Here is an 18,506-nt window from a genome sequence, read left to right on the forward strand (position 1 = left end):
GAACAAATAAGTCAAAATGTGTGATTAGAGCTGGTGCCCATCATCTCAGGACCAAGGTACTTCACCTTTCCCCTTGCCCTACGGGCCAAGGGCGGCATACCGCCCTTGAAAGGCTGGCTCCACCTGTGATGAACGGTTGAAACGGCTCCTGCAAGTGCTTTGGAAATTCTACCCTCTTTGTGCATAAGGCACGTTGGCTGCCCAACATCACCTTGTCCTGGGCCTCTCAAGGTGCTAAATTTCATTCTGTGTCTAAAGAGCTCTCTAATGTCATATGCAACTGTGCCAGAAAAAAATCTTTTAAAAGGTTTTAACACAGCTCTTAACTAAGCAAAGTTAATGTCGCCTAACTTGTACAAGGGCAAAAATCCTACGCACCGAAGTTCCCCTTTGCCCCCTCAGTCTGGGGTGGATAGGAAGTGCTGTGCTCGCGGGGTTAATGTGAAGAGCAAATGAGGAACATTTCAATTTAGATTTGGAGTCAACTGCCCCGTGTAAGGGCATGTTTTTGTGGCTGGTGTAAGGAGCCTGGTTTGCCCGCGATCTGAGCCACTCAGCTGTAAGCCAGCTCCAATCTGGGACTCGCATTATGGCACTGAGTTGACACTGAGCCAGAACTTACATAGCCTGCCTTTGGCCAGGACGAGCACACGGCTGGCAGTCCCCTAATAAAGAATCAGCCTTGTCCACTGGCAGGATAAACTGTGCTAAATCAAGTTTGGGAAATAAATGGAGAAACTCAGTGGTACTACAAAAGTCAAGGCATGAATGGTTAGTAGTAAAGTCTGTATAAGTAATATTGATGGTTTAAGGGTATGAGTGAGAGAAAGTTGGCAAAGAAAAATAATAACGTTTATTAGATTGATATCATGCGGAAAGAAAAGCAGATGAACTCTTGGATGCGCAGTGGAAGTCTGGAAGAGAAAGAGCAAATTTAATGCCATATACAGGTTGAGATCAGTGGCTCTAAGTTTAACTTAATCAGCAGGACAAGTGGAGAGAAAGGATGGGTGGTGCACCTCTACCTCTGCATTCCCAGCGGCTCCTCCCTGGACCTTGCAGAGCTGCTCAAAGGAGCCTTGTGGGCTGCATGTGTGTGTAAATGAGAGAGAGAGGTTCTCCCCCGTGGCCACCTCCTGGCCCCTACGTTGTCTGATGTGATACATATGTGCGTGGTGTGAACTTGTGCTCCCCGGGGGCTGTCCCCTGTTTTGGGACCCAGCACAGATGTGTGACTTACTGTGGCAATGAGTGTTGGGGGCTTTGTCCCTTGTTGACATTAGGGCTGCATCTGACCAGCTGCTTTCGAAAGACGGCTACCTCTCCTTAGACAACTGCCTGCCTGATTTCGTGGGAAAAGGTGGCAGCAACAAATATGAAGCAATGAAAATACATGAAGTAAAACAGTGCCCCTTCCTCCTCTTTTTTCCATGCTGGGTGTCTAGGTGATTTGTAATAACCTTCAGTGGAGAAGATCTATGAATACTTGCAATACAGAACATTGCAAAGGACAGTGGGATTCTCTTATTTAAGGAAAAACTTCTTGAAGTAGTTTGCAAAAAGTATGCCAAATACTTGTGTATAGTATTGCTGGATAAACAAACAGGGCTCCGTGGACTAGCGCAGTCAGCTGGGCATCATTTAAGTTAAACGGTCACATAATTCTCCCTCTTCATGTTCTTCCAACACCAGAAAACAAAGCTGCAGTTTGCTATTATTTATCCCCTGCATTCATTGATGTCAGTGACTGAATAGCCCTTCAGGGGGTTTTACTGCCCTGAACAAACTGCAGAAAATGTGGTCTATTATCTCAGAGCAGGTTGAGTCCATGGATACTGTAGGACAGTACTCCAGCTCTTGAAGATCTCCCCTGGCAGCAGCGTGTCCTTGTAAACGGGGTTTTTGTATAGACCCCGGGGTGGCTGAACTGTGATTGCCTTTCTTTCCTGAAGCTTAACTCAAAAGTCTCTGCTTTGCTGTAGTCAAACAGAGCTTGGAGACTCCTTTCCGTGCAGGCGCTGGCTCCTGTTACAGTGAGAAATGATACTGGAAGCTTGTGGTTTAGGCAGGTACTTGGTGGACCGTGCGCTGCAGCACATTTTCTCTGCTTGACTCATCTCCTGCGCTGTAAGCATCCAATTCATAACTGAATAGTAGAGCTCTTAGATTTGCAAAATGAGAGATTTCAAGCAATTTTAGGAGTTGGGATTCCAAACCCTTTTCTGCTATTTTGTGACAGTGGGGATGGAAAGGACTGAGACCCTCTATCACATTGAAATAAATCTTAAGGGAATCCTGCCTCATAGCCACATTTTCCACCTGTGTCACATGTGTCTTCAGAGCACACTGCAATCCAGGATGGAGATTAGCAAACTCATTCTAAAGAAATTTGCTTGTCCAAGAGGCTGTGTAGCTACATTAACGTAGCCAGAGTTAACTCATATATCCCACGACATCCTGCGCAGACCTATCCTGCTCATGTATCTATGCACAGCAAATGAGCTGTGGAGGGGAGATGTGCACCAAGAGCAAACTGAGCTCTTCAGGTTGGCTTTGTGTTTAAGCTGGCACTGCGGCTGTGGAAAGCAGTGACTGCTGCCCCGCAGCCTGGCCATTCTCTACAGCCACCGTGCCACCCCCTCTGCTCTGCGGCTGGGAACGGGCCCCAGTAACCCAGCATGAAGGAAAGGTTAACAGCCAGCTGGATCGAATCACTGTAAACCTCCTCTTAGAGAGACCTTGCTGCAATTCTTTCCATGGGTACATGGGTATTCGTGCCTGCAGAGTACAGGAGGCATCACTGGAGGGTGCCTGCAAGTGAATGAATGCGGGATGAAGAACGCTGGGACTTTGATGGCTCAGCCAATTTAAATGTATATCAAAGTATGGCCTGATTTTGATTCCTCTGCTTGTGTTGCTTCTTACTCCCTCACTTCCCATGGTAGAGGATGTTTGACACACTTTGACCACGTGTGCATCATCTTTGCATAGGGGGAACAGTCATCTTCTCTGTATCTTTCCAGTCTGCCTGCCTGGGCTGACGCAGATCCCACCAGCGAGGCTGATGTCCTCCGAGATGTTTGCTCCGTCGTTTGTACCCACTCCCTCACTGTGTTTGTGAGCAATGCCCACTGCTGCTTTCAGCAGCCCCTTCTCCTGGAGTGCTCTGGCACATCCTTCTTAACAGTTTAATTCTGTTGCTTCTTTTCAAAGCAAAATACTGGGGGAAATGGACACATTTTCCTCCATAGCCAACACCCCACAGATCCACCAATTACCAAATGAGAGAAAGTAAAAATATGCACTCATCTTCTTGCATGGCCATCTCCAAGTCCAGCTTGTGGTGGTCCTCGAAGCTGCAAATAGATAAATCTCAGCAGAGGGCAGCTGGTACAACTTTATTCTTGTTACAGTTTTTAGTGTTTCTGACAAGACCCACAGTTCAGTTTAAACACCTCAAGTGTTTTAAACCTTCCTGTCAGCATAATGGTACACAATTTTCTTGCTAACTTGATTTAAGCAGAGACGTCACCCCAGGAAAAAACCAGCAATAACAGCAGGCCCGTGCAAGTTTTTCACTCGTAAAACAGTATTTACTCATAAGTGCTGGCTGACAACTCCAGGAAAGCGCGATCATAAACAACTTTTCTTCGGCAGAGCCATTTCATTCTGTTTTATGGCTCTGGCTTTGAACAGCTCCATCATTGTCAAGGAAGTGACACTTGGTGCAAGATGACAAACATGGGACATGTTAAATAGCAGCACACGCCTGTAACAGTGAGCTTTTGGGGAGCCTATTTTCAAGAGCAAGCCATCTGATTTGCTTCCCGAGGGAGGGAAACATACATCAGAAGAGCAGACACCCGTAAAATCATCAGCGTTTGGCTTTCTTGGACAACAAGAGGCCACAGGGCCATTCTGCATGTCCTGGATGATGAACTATGAATGATGAGGGATACAAATTGCCCTTTGTAGTGCACTTTTCTCAGATTGCTGTTACACAGCAATAAAAGCCATTTAAAAGGTCTTTCCTTCCCTCCATGCTCCCCATTCCTCATGTCTGTCTGCAGGAGGGTGCTCCCCATCTCAGATGCTTTCAGTGCTCTCCAAACAGCCTCCATGTTGCATCTGCAGCATTGAGGTGACAGCAAAGCGGACCAAGGGGAGAGGTGGACAAGTACCTCCACAGCTGCCTTCACTGCTGAAGGGAGTGTTTATGTGATAGAAACATAGAATCATAGAATCATTTAGGTTGGAAAAGTCCTTTAAGATCATCAAGTCCAACCGTTGACATCCTTGATCTCCTCAGGTCTCTTTTTCTTATTTTTCTGTGTAAGTTTGTGTTTCCTTTCTTGAACACCTTCCAGTTCCCACCCCACAAACTCCTCTTGCATTTCTTATCTCCTTCCATTCATTATAAACTTCAGCACAGAAATAATTTTGACAAAAACTGTTTCATTAGACTTTGGAGTGAATTCTTCAGGGAGTTTGAAAAAATAGACAATTTGTAATTTGGAGCCACTCTTCAAGGCTGGCCTGAGACTGCAAGAAAGACCGAGGCTGTCCTGCTCTCTGGAGTCGCTTCCATCTCCCAGTTTCTCAATCACATTGTGCGGAGATGGTTAAACTCCCGAGCTGATAAACAGGCTGCTGAAGAATGTTTTTTCCACTTTGCCAGGCAGCGGAGAAAAGGCTCTCCTGACGCTCCTGGTGCCACGCAGCGCCGTGCTGCACCGCTCTGTCAATGCACTTAGTGGGCTTTTGGGAACAAAGCATAAATATTTCAGAAGGGTGCTTTAATAAGTGTTTGTTTGCTCAAAAGCTGTGGATTCCTTCTTTGGTAGTTGCTATGGTAAAACACGTTGATTTAAACAGGAATAATGAACACAGACTGGAGAGACTCACTCCTCATGTCTGTATATACGTTAGCTCTTGAAACCCATCTCACCAGCGAAAAGGACGGCTCTGAGAAGGTGGCGATGAAACTCTGGATGTGGCTTCAGCTGGGCAGTTGGTTCAGTGGTTTACCCCCGGCAAAATACTGCGTTAGCGCACAAATTGCATTCATCCGACTTTGAAAGTGAGGTTTGCTGAGTGGCCTGAAGAGTGGTGTGATCTCTCTCATGCCCCTGTCATCTCCACTGCTTCTCTGCTGCTGGAGAAGGACCTCTCTGGCCATAGCAGCATGGCTGGGCATGAGCATGGTCTTGGGGATGCTCCTTGTAGATAATGAAGACAACCCCAGTGTTTACCACCATTAAAAATCATCCACACACTCCTTTTTGGCCTAAAGAATAGAGCTGAAGTGGAAAGGAATTTTTTGGGGACGGTCTGGACAAAGGATTCTGCTACGTTTGCTGCAATATGAGCAATAAGCCACAAGGAGTTTCCACTGTTTCCCTGCTGCAGAACAGCAAAACAAGCACAAAGCACCAGCAAAGTGCGACGTGCCTCAAGTTTGCCAAGGCCAACAGCATCCTTCCAGCCACACGCAGCGAATAAACAACGAGTGCAACTGAGTCAACAAGGCCAACACAGAGAAGGGAGAAAGCCACCACGGCCTCCTGCAGCCCTCTGACCCATCACCCTGCTGCGAGGGCGGGAAGGTGGATTTTGATCAGAGCGTGATTCTTCTTCTTCCAGGTGCAGAGGGCGAGAAAGCCGTGAGCTGACCGGTGGCATTCCCGGGTGGCTCTTCGTGCAACTCCTGGAGAAAGGCCACTGAAGACCTCTGCTCTGGCAGGTCCCATTCCCCACTGGGAGAGGGCCCTGCAGATTTCATTTATTTTGCAATACTTCGCAAGTGGTGCTCAAGGTCAGAGCCGCCGGGCTGGGAGGAGGCTGGGCTCTCGTCTGATGGGGTCCTCCATGCCCTTCCTCGTGCGGGACCCAAGCTCCACACGGATTTAGGTTCTCCAAGTACAAATGACTAATTAAACACCCGCCTCCCCTCCTCGCAGCCCGGGCGGTGGGGCTGGGCTGAGCTGTGCAGGGCTGGGATTTGAAGCTTGGTGTTACGGTGCACTCACCCTATGCTCAGACCATGGAGTGATCTGAGAGGACACATGGTTGTCTCCGTCTCCAAGACTTTAAATATCACAGTTTTAAACCTCTGAAGTAAATCCATTCCTCCAGCCTTCTGGCTCAAGAGGCTCATCATTAAGGGCCCCAACTTTTAAGTACTGAGTCTCTGCTAGCACCTTCTTATTTACTATTCTCCCTGTTCACACTGTGATATTCAGGACAGTGATACATGTGGGGGCTCAGCTGTCATGCCCAGGTAGAAAGGAAGCATAAAATTTCATAAACCAGCCCATCCAGAGTACCCCAGGAGTCCGAGAGACAGGCAGCATTTTTCTGCATACTTTCCCCGTGATGTAGATGACGTGCTATTTCAGCTCAGAATTAATACTACAATTAGACTGATTGGGGCTTTAATAGCATCGCTGGACTATGAACTTTTGAAGCATGCTGTGTGCACTAAGATATCAGGGTAACAAAACCAGCTATTATTGTTGTTGTTGTTATTACATCGCCAAGAAGCCCTCGTGAGAGCGGGACTCCTCCGGGAGAGCACTGTGCTGACGCAAGGTAAACCCGGCGCGGGCAGCCAGGGCAGAGCACAACCAAGAGAGAAGCAGTAGATAATGGCAGGGACTGAATGTATTTCCCTCTACTCTGGCCCAGGGCTCTTCATATAATGGGTTTTTTTAGTTGCAGAAAGATCAGGAAGCTTTGCAGCAGCCTTAGACCCAGCTCAGCAGCATGGCAGTGCTTTGCGCAGAAAAACTTCACGGGGCGCTTTGGAAAGCTCCTGGAAGGACAGACCGTGTCTAATTCTCTGAGGCACATTGCGGTGCTGCCTGTCCCAGCCCTTGTGTCAGAGAAGAACTAAGGCATCAAAACTCCCCGCTGTCTCCCTTTCTGCAGGCGAGTGTCCAGGACAAAGGACTTTGAATTTCATCCTCACAGCATGTTATTTTTGGATCTAAAGAAGACCCATTGCTGTGAATCGCTCAGGCTGCAGCGATGAGGGGCGTCATCTCTCGGTGTGTTAAAGCACCTTTAGGAAGGGAGCTGGAGTCGAAGCTAGAGAACTACTGCCAAAAAGCACAATACAAATAAAGAAAACATGCTACAGCAAAGAAACAAAAATGGAAAGGCTAACTTAGATAAGGCCCTGACAGGGCACTAGATGGACTGTGCCACTTCAGCTGTGCTTGTTTAAACCTGTCTTTCTGTATTTACTTAATAGATTCCAGCATCTCTCACTTGGAATCTGCTTCAGAAGTGCTGGCTGATTTCTGTTCAGCAGGAGCACACAACCCCGTGTCTTCAACAACAACAGCAGCGCTTAGCAAAGAAGCGTTAAGTGTGACCTGGACAGGGGAAGAAGTGTCCTTTCTGATGCTTTTGGGTTGTTGACATGGGAACGGTAGCTCACCATACAGCATGTTCCTTCTTTTAAACCAGCAGGGAGCTTTAATTATTCAGATTGGGAAACAGGCTGAAGGAACTGCTCAAAATGCTTTGTGCTGAGGCCAGTCCGTTCCCTTTGGTGATCAGATGTTTGGTGTCTCTCTTCCCCATTTGAATTCCTGCTCCATGCCAGAGAAGAACGGGGGCTGGCACATGCATCCTCGGCAGGGTAGATGCTTGCTGAGATCTTCTGCTGAACCTCTGTGTATGCTACGGGAAACCCAGCTTGGTGCTCCCCCCCACCTCCTCTCTGCTGCTCTGCGATACTTGTGCTCATGGGATCCATCTAGTGAGCTGCTGGCTAGTTTAGAGGCGATAAAAACATATTGGGTTCAAAAACTTTCACACCAGATATCAGGGTCCTGCAGCGCCTTGGGGATCCTGTGAAGCCTCAGAACCCGTCGGCGCTTACTGCAAACACGCACTGAAATAGCAGCCTGCCTTGCAAACATCCTTCCTGAGAAATGATAATATTCAACATTTCATCTTCAACATTTCATCTTCACCGCCAGTTCTCTCTCCGCTATATGCTAAAGCCCTATTAACAATAATGTGACACCTACGAGATTCTAATAAACCCCCCTAAAGTTTAGATCGATAGTTAATTAGCTGGGGACTTCTGGCAGACAGTACAGTCGGATGGAGTTGTCAGAGCGTAGCAGTCTCCTGTATTAAGTCTTGTCATCTCTGCATTACTGAAAATTTGAGAAGGAGATGGCACTGTGAGCTTGCTGTACATACAGGAATCCCATCCAGACATCTATACGTGGATACAAGGGACTATTAGGTGGTCTCAGAGGGAGCTGAGATAATGCCTTTGTTACATCCCTGCATCTCCTTAATTTTAGCTTTGCAAAATGGCATGTGTGCTTTAAAGCAAATTATAAAATTCATGTGGGTCTGCCTTGCAACTGCTAAGGTTTGATCAAATTATATTGTCAGAAGTGAAAACAACCAAACCCAGTGAACGCCCCATAGAAAGATGCAATAATCCTTTTACTGAAACCCTTTTCATAATCCGTACAATATAAAACGTTATATTTTCAGTGATTTCTTTCTCTCTCTTTATGTGGGTTGCAAATTAACTCAGAAATAAACACTGCAAAAAATCAATAAATACTTCATCCTTTGGCCTTTGGGCTTATTTATTCACCAATAACTTACACTGCATAGCCAAAGAAAAACAATTCTCTCTTCATTATTTTCTGGTTGAACAACTCTGAAGTAGCAGAAGAGGACACACTCCTCTATTGTTTTCCTCTGCTGCAGTAGCCAAAATTGCCCCTGATCTGTTCAAGGCAGAGCTGGGCAAACAATTTGCAAGTGATGCCAGGAACATAACAGAGTAAGATGTCCTCAGGGTTTTCAACTTGTACAGGCTGTTAGCGGCTGAGACAACGGAGAATTTTCTGAAATTCTTCTTCAGAAATAGCTTTTTTTTTGCCAGAAAATGCCTATTTACTCAAATGGGAACATTTGTGGGAAAGGTTCTGAAGGGGATACTAGAAGCATTGCTAAACTTCAGGTTTTCAGCTAGGGATGCTGAGAGAGAGGATCCTCTAAGGGATTTGCTGATTACATCCATCCCAGATAGGCATTCAGGGATTTTAGCCTTCCCCGGTGAGTGCCCTGCTGCCCACCAGCCTCCTCCTTTCCCGCAGTGCCCTGACAGTGAGCAAAAAGAACCACTGGGAAACCTGGAAGTGTTTTCCATCATGGAAAAAAACTCCCTCCCACCTCTATTTCTGAGAACGGCCACCTGGCTTTAAGCTGAGAACAGCACAAAAAATGGGGTCACCAAGGAGGTGGGGGCAGGATAGGGATGGGAGGGGGCTTTTGGGGAGATCCTGGGGCTGGCTTCGAGGGCAGGAGCCTTGCTGAGGACTCGGTGCTTCCTCGGCATCTCTGCCGGTAGAGGCACTTTGGCAATGAGGAGAGGAGCTCGATTTACCAGGAAATCTCTTTTTGGGTTTCCTCCCTGCAGCGGGAGGTCAGGCTCAGGTGGAATATTGTTCAGTATTTCATACCCTGAGATGGCCAGGGAGAGTCCCCGCTTCCTTCAACAGAGCTTGGAACTGGTTTGGGAAATTAAATAAAGCATGAAAAAAACCCCCGCCATACAACTTGTCTGGGAGCAGGGCTTGGCTGCTGACTTTGCAGGCGCTATTTTTACACCTGAAGTGTTTCCAAGCTCCCAAGGGCTTAACAGAGCAGGTCCAGGGGAGACATTCGCTGGGCAAGGGCTCTGCTGACCAGAAGAGGTTTCCTCCTGTTTGTTAGCTGGAGACATTCTGTTTAAAAGCAGAGTGACTTTGTCTCTCTATCTGCTGCATGAGGAAGCCCTGGACGCAGAGCATTTCCCTTGCCCTGTTTACTGGCCAGTGAAAACAATTGCAAAAAAACCCCACACCCCCCCCAAAGCCCCCAAAGAGCAGATTCCTGCCCTTGGGGCCGTACACTGGGTTTGGTTGGGGGATGGGGAAAGACGTGCATTCAGGTCCCAGTGTGGGCCCCGTCCCAGTCCTGTCTGAGGGCTGCTCTGCACTGGAGATGGTGTTCCTCATGACTTGTGTACGCTGGTCATGGTAAGCCCATCTCTTGAGGCAGCCCAACCCACCTATTGCTCACAGGAGCCCTCCCCAGTCTGTGCCGCAAAACATCCACGTGGTCTGAACTGGCGCAAGCAGTCACTTGCGCCACAGAACGGCTATTTCAAGGGGTATGAGGACCATGACCAACACTTGGGCAGTTTTAATTCTAGCTGGCAGATTGTCACTGGTCCTCAAAAACCAGGTGACAAGCCACCTACTGCTGGGTGTCCAGTGAGAAATACCCAAGCAGTTCCAGCCGGACCCAGCACGAGACAGCGCTGCCCAGGCAGCGGGGCCGGTGCTGCACGCCGCGGGGGTGTTTGCCGAGCAGTTCTGGAGTGAAGTCAGTGTTGAGAAACCTCCACAGCCCACCATAATAATGTGGGCTGAGGGAAAAATGCATGAGATAATCGATAGGAAACAGGGTATGAGATGACACAGAGCCCTGTAGCCTGCACTTAGGAGAATTACGCTGGGAGCCCTGTAGCCACAGCTGATCCCCATGCACATACTGATTGATACAGCAAAGAGCTCATCTTGGAAAAGGAATTTGCGATTCGCTTTATAAATCACAGTCTAAGCAAATATGAAAATGCCGCCAAGTGGGAATGTTTACCAACTTTGTAGCTTCCATTGTAAGCTCTGAAATATCAAAAAGAGAGAAGCCTTCCTGATCCCAGTGGCTGGGAAGGCTGTTCCCACTCCAGGGCACTGCTTGGGCTTTCCATTAACTCTTTCAGGGAAAAATATTTTGTTTGGTATCATAGTGTCAAAGAGCACGTGTTGTAAACACAGCATTGAAGAAAGAAAAAGGAAGAACATTTTCAGGGCTTAATGAACATGAGGCTTAATGAACTGGCTGCAATGGTATCCTATGGGATCCTCTTCATTGCCTCCCCTCTTTGACAGATATTTGGGCCAAAAGCTCCTGTGGTATATACAGTAGTCAGGAAGAACCAGAAGATAAAGGAAGGGGGTGTCTGTGCAATTTTTGCATATTGCATTTGTGTGCAGCACCATGACCACTGGGTACACGCAGCATGTACCTTCTCCCCAGTATAGTTGAAACTGCCCAAACAAGCTATAACCCTGTGCAGCTAGAGAGTTTTAACTCACATGTCTAAAGGCCAGTGATATACATAGGTATATTTTTATATTTGTGTGTGCATCTATGCACCCACTTGGGTATACATCTATATATTGGAACAGCCTGGACAAGCACTGAGTGATTTTGGTCTAGCAAGCAAGAAACTGTCTTTATGAAAGCTTGCAGAAGGAGGTGGGATGTACTGGAAAGGGGAAAATGATGGTGCTGGCCTGGTCACGGCTGTCAGCCAAGCCCTGCCGTGCGGCAGGAGGGGTGACCGCACTGACTTGCAGCGAAGGGCACTGCTGGGCTGCCCATGGGAAGGTGGGTTTGAAATGTTGATCTCAACTGCTGCTTTTTGCTTCTGAAGAGGAAACAACACCAAATTTAGCACCAACGTCAGATGGCGTCCAAAGCAGATTGATGTGAGTTATTCTGTTCACACCACAGGGCGAGGCATCACCCCATCACCTCTCTACAGAAAAGGCCCAGTGTTACTCAGCGAGAGCAGGCTGGGGTGCAGGAGCAGCCTGATGTGCAAAGGGACATGCTGGGGTGAAGGACCAGCCTGCAACGACGGGGAGCTGCAGGGGGGCACGGGAGAGACAAATGGGGGGAGAGGTGCGAAAGTCTCCGCCGCCGTGACTAGCGGGGATGACCTGACAGGGCAGTGCAGACCCCAACCACATGGCGAGAGCGACCAAGTGCAGTAGAGACAACTCCACGCTGCAATTTTCCCCTCCTTTTCTTCCCAGAAAGCAGGTGGCCGTCATTCCCCCTCCGCAGCTGGGTGGGAACTGCAGCCTTACAGAGCGGAGTGGTGATTTCAAGCATTTAAAAATAATGCACTCTTTCTTTTCTCCAAAGGCAGAAACATCTGAGGGTCAATCAGCTCATTCTATTCCTTTCCCAGAAGCCATGGAGGAGTTTCTGAAGTGCTCCCAAACTCATCAAGATGATGCCTTGACAAAGTGCTCTATCTCTGTAATTGTTCAGGGCCTGGTACGAGCAGCCCGAAACGAGCAGAACAAAAACCTCCTCAGTGGAGGGCTACGGCCTTGCACCGCTTACGCTGCCGCACATCACGCATCTGTTCACCCGGCGGGGGGTTGGCAGAAAAAATTTTTTCTCTCACCAGCTGCAAAATAATAATTTCCCCCCAGTCCAAAGTAAAGGAGGAGATATCTTTTTCTGGCTCCAAAATGCTCCATGTTTCTATTCACTCTACTCCTTCCAGTGGAGAAGGACAGGGTGTGCGTGTCTGGCAGTCGCATCCTTCTTGCCTCTCTGATGTGCTATGTTCCCTGTTTTCCAGCCAAAGCCAGGGCGGACGCAGCCGGGAGGTGATGGTGGGGATGTGCAGCCACGTGGGTGCTCTCCTGGTACCCGCCGGCTGCCAGGCACTGCTGATGGGGAGCCCACAGCCTCCTCTGCTGAGCTCTTAAATCCACACCTGGCCACCGCTCACTGAAATCAAGCAGTCGAGTCGTCACTGCTTTCCTGGAGCACCTTTCCTGGAGCACCCTTCCTGGAGCACCCTTCCTGGAGCACCTTTCCTGGAGCAGCAGGCTCTCCCAGCAGGCTGGTGCTGTATAAATGCACACGCTATTCCTGATAGCGCTGCACCACTGCATCCTTCGGGTACCAGCATGGGAAAAGTTTGGGTTTGCTTAGGACGATGTGCACAAGTGTCGCAGGGCAGAGGCTGCACCATCCACAGGCACCGCAGCTCAGAGGTCCTGCTGAGGGAGCGGGGAGGGGACTGCAGAGCACGCCACGTGTGCATTAGCTTTTCAGGTTTTGGACACTGCAAATGAAGAGGGAATAACTCGGCTCAGCTCTCCAACCAGCCTTCGGAGAGCTGCAGAATGACTTCAGCCCAGGCAGTCTGCTGGAGCCGAGCAGGGGGCCAGTAGCTCCATCAAGACAAGGAAGCCAACCCGAAGATGCAGAGGGGTGCTCTGCGTGTGCAGCAATGTGCAGCACCCTGAAGGCTGCAGGGCAATGGTCCATCTTCCGTACGTGCTGGCTCGCATGTTTGGTGTCCTTTTGCTGAGCTTGCAAAGGATCGTGGAGGTAGTGCTGGCCAAACCCCACCCAGGGATGGTCTGCGGCGAAGCGAGGCCGGGATTGCAGCCTGGGACCGTAGAGGCAGGACACCTCGGGACCACCACGAGTGCGTCTGTGTGTGCACGTGTGTGCGTGTTAGTGCCTGTGTGTGCACGTGTGTGCGGGTTAGTGCCTATGTGTGCACGTGTGTGCGTGTTAGTGCCTGTGTGTGCATGTGTGTGCGTGTTAGTGCCTGTGTGTGCACGTGTGCGCGTGTTAGTGCCTGTGTGTGCATGTGTGTGCGTGTTAGTGCCTGTGTGTGCACGTGTGCGCGTGTTAGTGCCTGTGTGTGCACGTGTGTGCGTGTTAGTGCCTGTGTGTGCATGTGTGTGCGTGTTAGTGCCTATGTGTGCACGTGTGTGCGTGTTAGTGCCTGTGTGTGCACGTGTGTGCGTGTTAGTGCCCGTATGCCGACCGAGTACCTTGGTAAAAGGCTGAAGGCTCGTTTGCTCACTCTCTCTCAGATTTTGGTGGGGTGCAGGAAATTAAATCTGAGGAGGAGTGGTGCCTTCCCTGCCCACTCTCAGGGGAGACCTTATCGCTCTCTACAACTACCTGGAAGGAGGCTGTAGCGAGGTGGGGGTCAGTCTTCTTTCCCAAGTAACAAGCGATAGAACGAGAGGAAACGGCCTCAAGTTGCGCCAGGGGAGGTTTAGATTAGATATTAGGAAGAAGTTCTTCACCGAAAGGGTTATCAAGCATTGGAACAGGCTGCCCAGGGCAGTGGTTGAGTCACCATCCCTGGAGGTATTTAAAAGACGCGTAGATGTGGTGCTTAGGGACATGGTTTAGTGGTGGACTTGGCAGTGTTAGGTTTACGGTTGGACTCGATGATCTTAAAGGTCTTTTCCAATGTAAATGATTCTGATTCTCCCCCAGACAAACTTTTCATCCGGGAAACAGCTCTGTTACCTTGCTATTTCCTAGTTTTCCTCAGCAAACTCACAGTTTTCATTTATGAAAATTTAGGTAGGTAAAGCAATAGAGAAAAAGTAATACCCAGAAAGAGCTCCATGACATTATCGGCATGGTGTCGTGTTATCAGACCTAAGTGCTTGCACTGCTTTGCACTGGCATTGCTGGGCTGCAGTGGGAAGCTGAATAAATGGGAATTGGTTCTAGCCTTAAACTCTTCCTGCATTTTCCCCTGCATTCCTTTCCTTTGCTCATCTGGACTGATAAAATGCTAATCCAGACTGTCTTTTGTGCTGCAAGGCTTTATTACTGCTTACAGAGCTGATGATAGGGAGTATAATTATGCTACAATAACCGAGTGCCAGAAGTCTGTAGAGCACAGGGAGGGACAAGCTTCACTTTGTGCAATTTGCCACCTAAATAAGAAACAGACTTTGCAGGCGCAGCTGGAAGATCTTGTGACAGTCCCACCACCGTCTGAGCCCCTCCCAACCTTGTGAGGGATGGAGGACGCTGCTGGCATGCACCGAGGAACGAGGAATGGGTGCAGCCAAAAGTGCCGGTGGGGCTGGTCCTGCAGAGCAGGGCAGGATTGTGCATCGGGCAGGGCAGCGAGGAGGAGCGAGGAAGAGCCATGGTCTCTGCACCAGGCTCAGGAGTTTTCCCATCCCCTCTAGAGGAAACATTTCAAAACATGAGAGAGGAGACCAGGAAAAAAAAAATCTCTTTTTCCTTCCAGGCAACCAAGCAGAATTACTAACACAGGATGCCACCTGTTTCGGAGGTGGGTCCTGTGCAAGGAACAGCACCGGTACAGCGAGGCCTGTCCAAAACCCACGTGAGGAAGGGGAAGATGTCAGGAACAGTCAGATGTCTCCTGCACCATTATGTGGCACTGAGTTGCCAGGAATGGAGCAGCGCAGCAGCCCTGGGAACCCACAGGGTAGCAAGGAGGCTAAGGAAGGGAAAAACCGGGGTGTGCCTAACACAGGAAGGCTGATAAAGAAGATGAAAGGAAAACACAGGCAGTGATGGGCCAGACCAGAATAAACTCTAAATAAAGCAAAGAGATGAATCTCCGAGTGGTGCTCGGTCACTGCAAGACAAGGGCCAGCTCTGGGCTTTGAGAGCATGTTTATAGCAGCCCAGGGGCACTGATGCTTAAAGGAGAACTCCCCAGACTGGGAAGGAGCCACCCGAGTGCAGGGACGGGTTCCCTCCATTTGCCTCCCCAGCACCCTGGGTCCCTCCTTCCTGCTGCAGAGGAAGGATGAAACCTTGCTACTGTTTGCTCCCCATTTTTCCAGGGTTGAGGAATTCCCCAGGCCATTTACTGGACACACCACAAAGGATGTCACCTGCCTGCCCAGGAAGAGGGACAAGATGTCCTGGTTCTGGAAGCCTTCTTTCTGGGGCTGCAGGGATCTATTACCACCAGGAATAACAGACATCCTATTTTCCTGTTACGGACATGTCCCTCATCCCTCCCGTGAAGCCCTGTGACTGCCTCCATTTCCTGGCATGGAAACCCAATCCGCCACCCCAAACAAGGTGTTCTTTCACCAAGTGGTGAGAAAGCCAGGTGGCCTCACGGTACGTGACACGGGTGGCTGGCGGAGCGGTTGTCTTCTCGGGCAGAGGTCTTCTCTGTAGAGACAGGCAGTGAGCTGTAAGAATTAATATATAGGCAAACAAAGTGGAAACAATCAGGAGGGAACACGATATCTGGAGTGCGTCACAAGCAAATATGCTTTCCAATTAAATGACTGAAAGAAATGGAGGGGACTACAGGAGAGGAGGGGAGGGGGGAAGGGAGGGCTGCTTTCTTCATCGCTTTTTTCCCTGTGGGTCATCTTTTATACCTGCGGAAAATGACTGCAAGAAGCAAGTACATCAAAATGGTAACCTTGCACTCTCATTCCAAACAAGTGAGATGCTGACTCTGGGAGCAAGGAGATTGCAGCCTGGCTGGTTTCACCTTGGAGGCCACATCTTCAGCCTAGTCCTGCTCCTTGGTCTTACCCCTCGCAGGAGAGAATATGGCATTAAACCTGTGGCGTTGGAGGGCTAGCTGGTGCTTTGGACTGAGAGTTAAGTTTACACTTGATTGCAGGATTATTTTGCAGACTAGAACCCCCTTCTGGTTAAATGTTTGTGTTTGAGGTTGTTTTGGAAAATCCTGTTACTAAGAAAAGCAAGGATAAGAGTTTCATAACAGCTCATGCCAATGGTTACTGGTGTCAGGGAAGACTGCTTCTTTAATGAGCTGACAGGGGGGGTCAAGTACTCTTCTGAGATATCGTCAGTGTAAAATATCCAGTGTTTCCAAGAGAAAAAGAGCGTTTGTGTCCTACAGGATTCACTCTGTACTACACACTCCACATTCTGCTCTCCAGATTTGACATTTGGCTGAGTAATGACTCAGCCCCTCGCTCCCTCTGTGTTTGCACCCCTCCTTCATTCCAGCTCACACTGCCATGTTTGAATTATTCCCTGTCAGCATCCTATTTGGGGCATTTAAAACAAGTTTCACGCTAGAGACAGAAAGACTTAAACCTGAAGGCTCCCATGGGAGCCAAAAGCTGAACTCTCTGTGCCTGCAGCATCATCCCCGTGGGAATGGCTGCTTCCAGCCATTTGTCCATTTGTCCATTCATCTTCCCAGCAATGTGAACAAGAAAATTCTCTGCACGGAATAAATCCATCTCTATTTGTCATCTGGAAGGCTTTGTTTGTAATGCTTGCTGGCCTTTTCCAAGCTGGAGGATTATGGAGCTGAAAGTATGCCTAAAATATATCCCCAAATCAGTACAGAAATGCCAATGAGTTAAAACGAATGCAGTATCAGAGAGGGGAAAACAGCCCTATTTGCTGCTCGCCTCTGTGCAGGGCAGGAGATCTTTGCATGCAGCATCCCTGTGTCCTCACCAGCATGTCTCAGCTCTGCTGTCCCAGTCCTTGCTTGCCCACACCGCTCTTCAAAGCGCTTCTTTCCTGGCCCTCCTGCACCATCCCAGTTTCCTCTGGGAGGAATGTGCTAAACATGCCAAGTTATGGTTTGGTTAAGTGGAAAAATTATTCTCGGTATGACATGATGAAGCACAAATGCAAAGCTGGTTCTTGGGGCTGTACCCTCTCTGCTCTGCCTCCTGCCAAAAATGCACAGAGGAAAAAAGAGGGCTTTTTTTGATTGATGCCTGAATAGAAAAATCTACTAAAAATGTTAGCCCACACTGAATCAAAACATTTTTATTTCCTTCTGAAATGAAAAAAAGAAGAAAAATATTACTCTGGTTCAACTCAAAACCTTTCCTTTTTTTTTTAATTTTTGGATAATTTAACACTTTCAAACCTCTGATTTTGCTTTACGTTTTTCAAAGAACAGGTCGAAAACAAAGGGTATCTCAAAATTAAAATCTGACCACTTTGTTTTTAGCCCCTAAACAGACCATCTGATTTTAAAAATATTGAAACAATGTGTTTTGACTTTATCGAAATGCTTGTTTCTTCCACCTCAACTTTTGTGTCTGGAAGGATTCAAAGAGTTCAGACTTTTTCGGGGGAGAGGGTTGTAAATCTGCTGTTCCCCGAGAAACAATTCCCACAGCATTATCCTCAAGTTCCTTAATCTTTAGCTAGTCTTAGCTGACTCACTCTCAAATTCTACTATAATCACATGCTTTTCACACAATAATTATTTACAGCCAACTTCTACCCATTTCCATCTGTGCTTTATCAGTAGCCACTGCTTAAACAGTATTTTCTGTCAATAGCTGTCATGAGTTCCCAGGATACTAATGTGTTTGGGCCACGCAGATGCTGAGAAGCTCACAAACTGTTGGGAGAAGAATCAACCATCCAAAAGTTCCTTCCAAGAGGAAAAAAGGCCCCGAAAAGAAGATTCAAAGGTCAGAGGAGGGGAAGTGTCACCAAAAAAGTGGGGGCAGTCCACTCTGCTGTTGGTCCTTCACACCATCAGAGAACCTGCTTCCCAGCCTGGAGGACCCTCCACTGCCCATGGTCCCTCCAGGGTGCAGAGGCGATGGGGCAGCTCCGCCGGGAGCAGATGGGGAGGAAGAAGGAAGAGTTAAAGTAATCCCAGCCGTCGTGGCCGTATCCAGGTTAGGGTTGGCCTTACAGGCACCCCCAGGAAAACAGGGGGGAGCACAGGGACCTGCTCCTGAATCCTGCGCTAGCTTGGCACAAAGATGAAGGCAGTCCCCCAACCTCCGCTCGCTGCGTGACATTGAACAAGTTGCTTCCCTTCCTTCTGAAATGGGGAGTCTGAGCCCAGCTGCCTGCGGGGCTGAGGATGAGAAGCGGGA

This window comes from Calonectris borealis, chromosome 15, assembly GCF_964195595.1.
Source record: "Calonectris borealis chromosome 15, bCalBor7.hap1.2, whole genome shotgun sequence".
Taxonomy (NCBI): domain Eukaryota; kingdom Metazoa; phylum Chordata; class Aves; order Procellariiformes; family Procellariidae; genus Calonectris; species Calonectris borealis.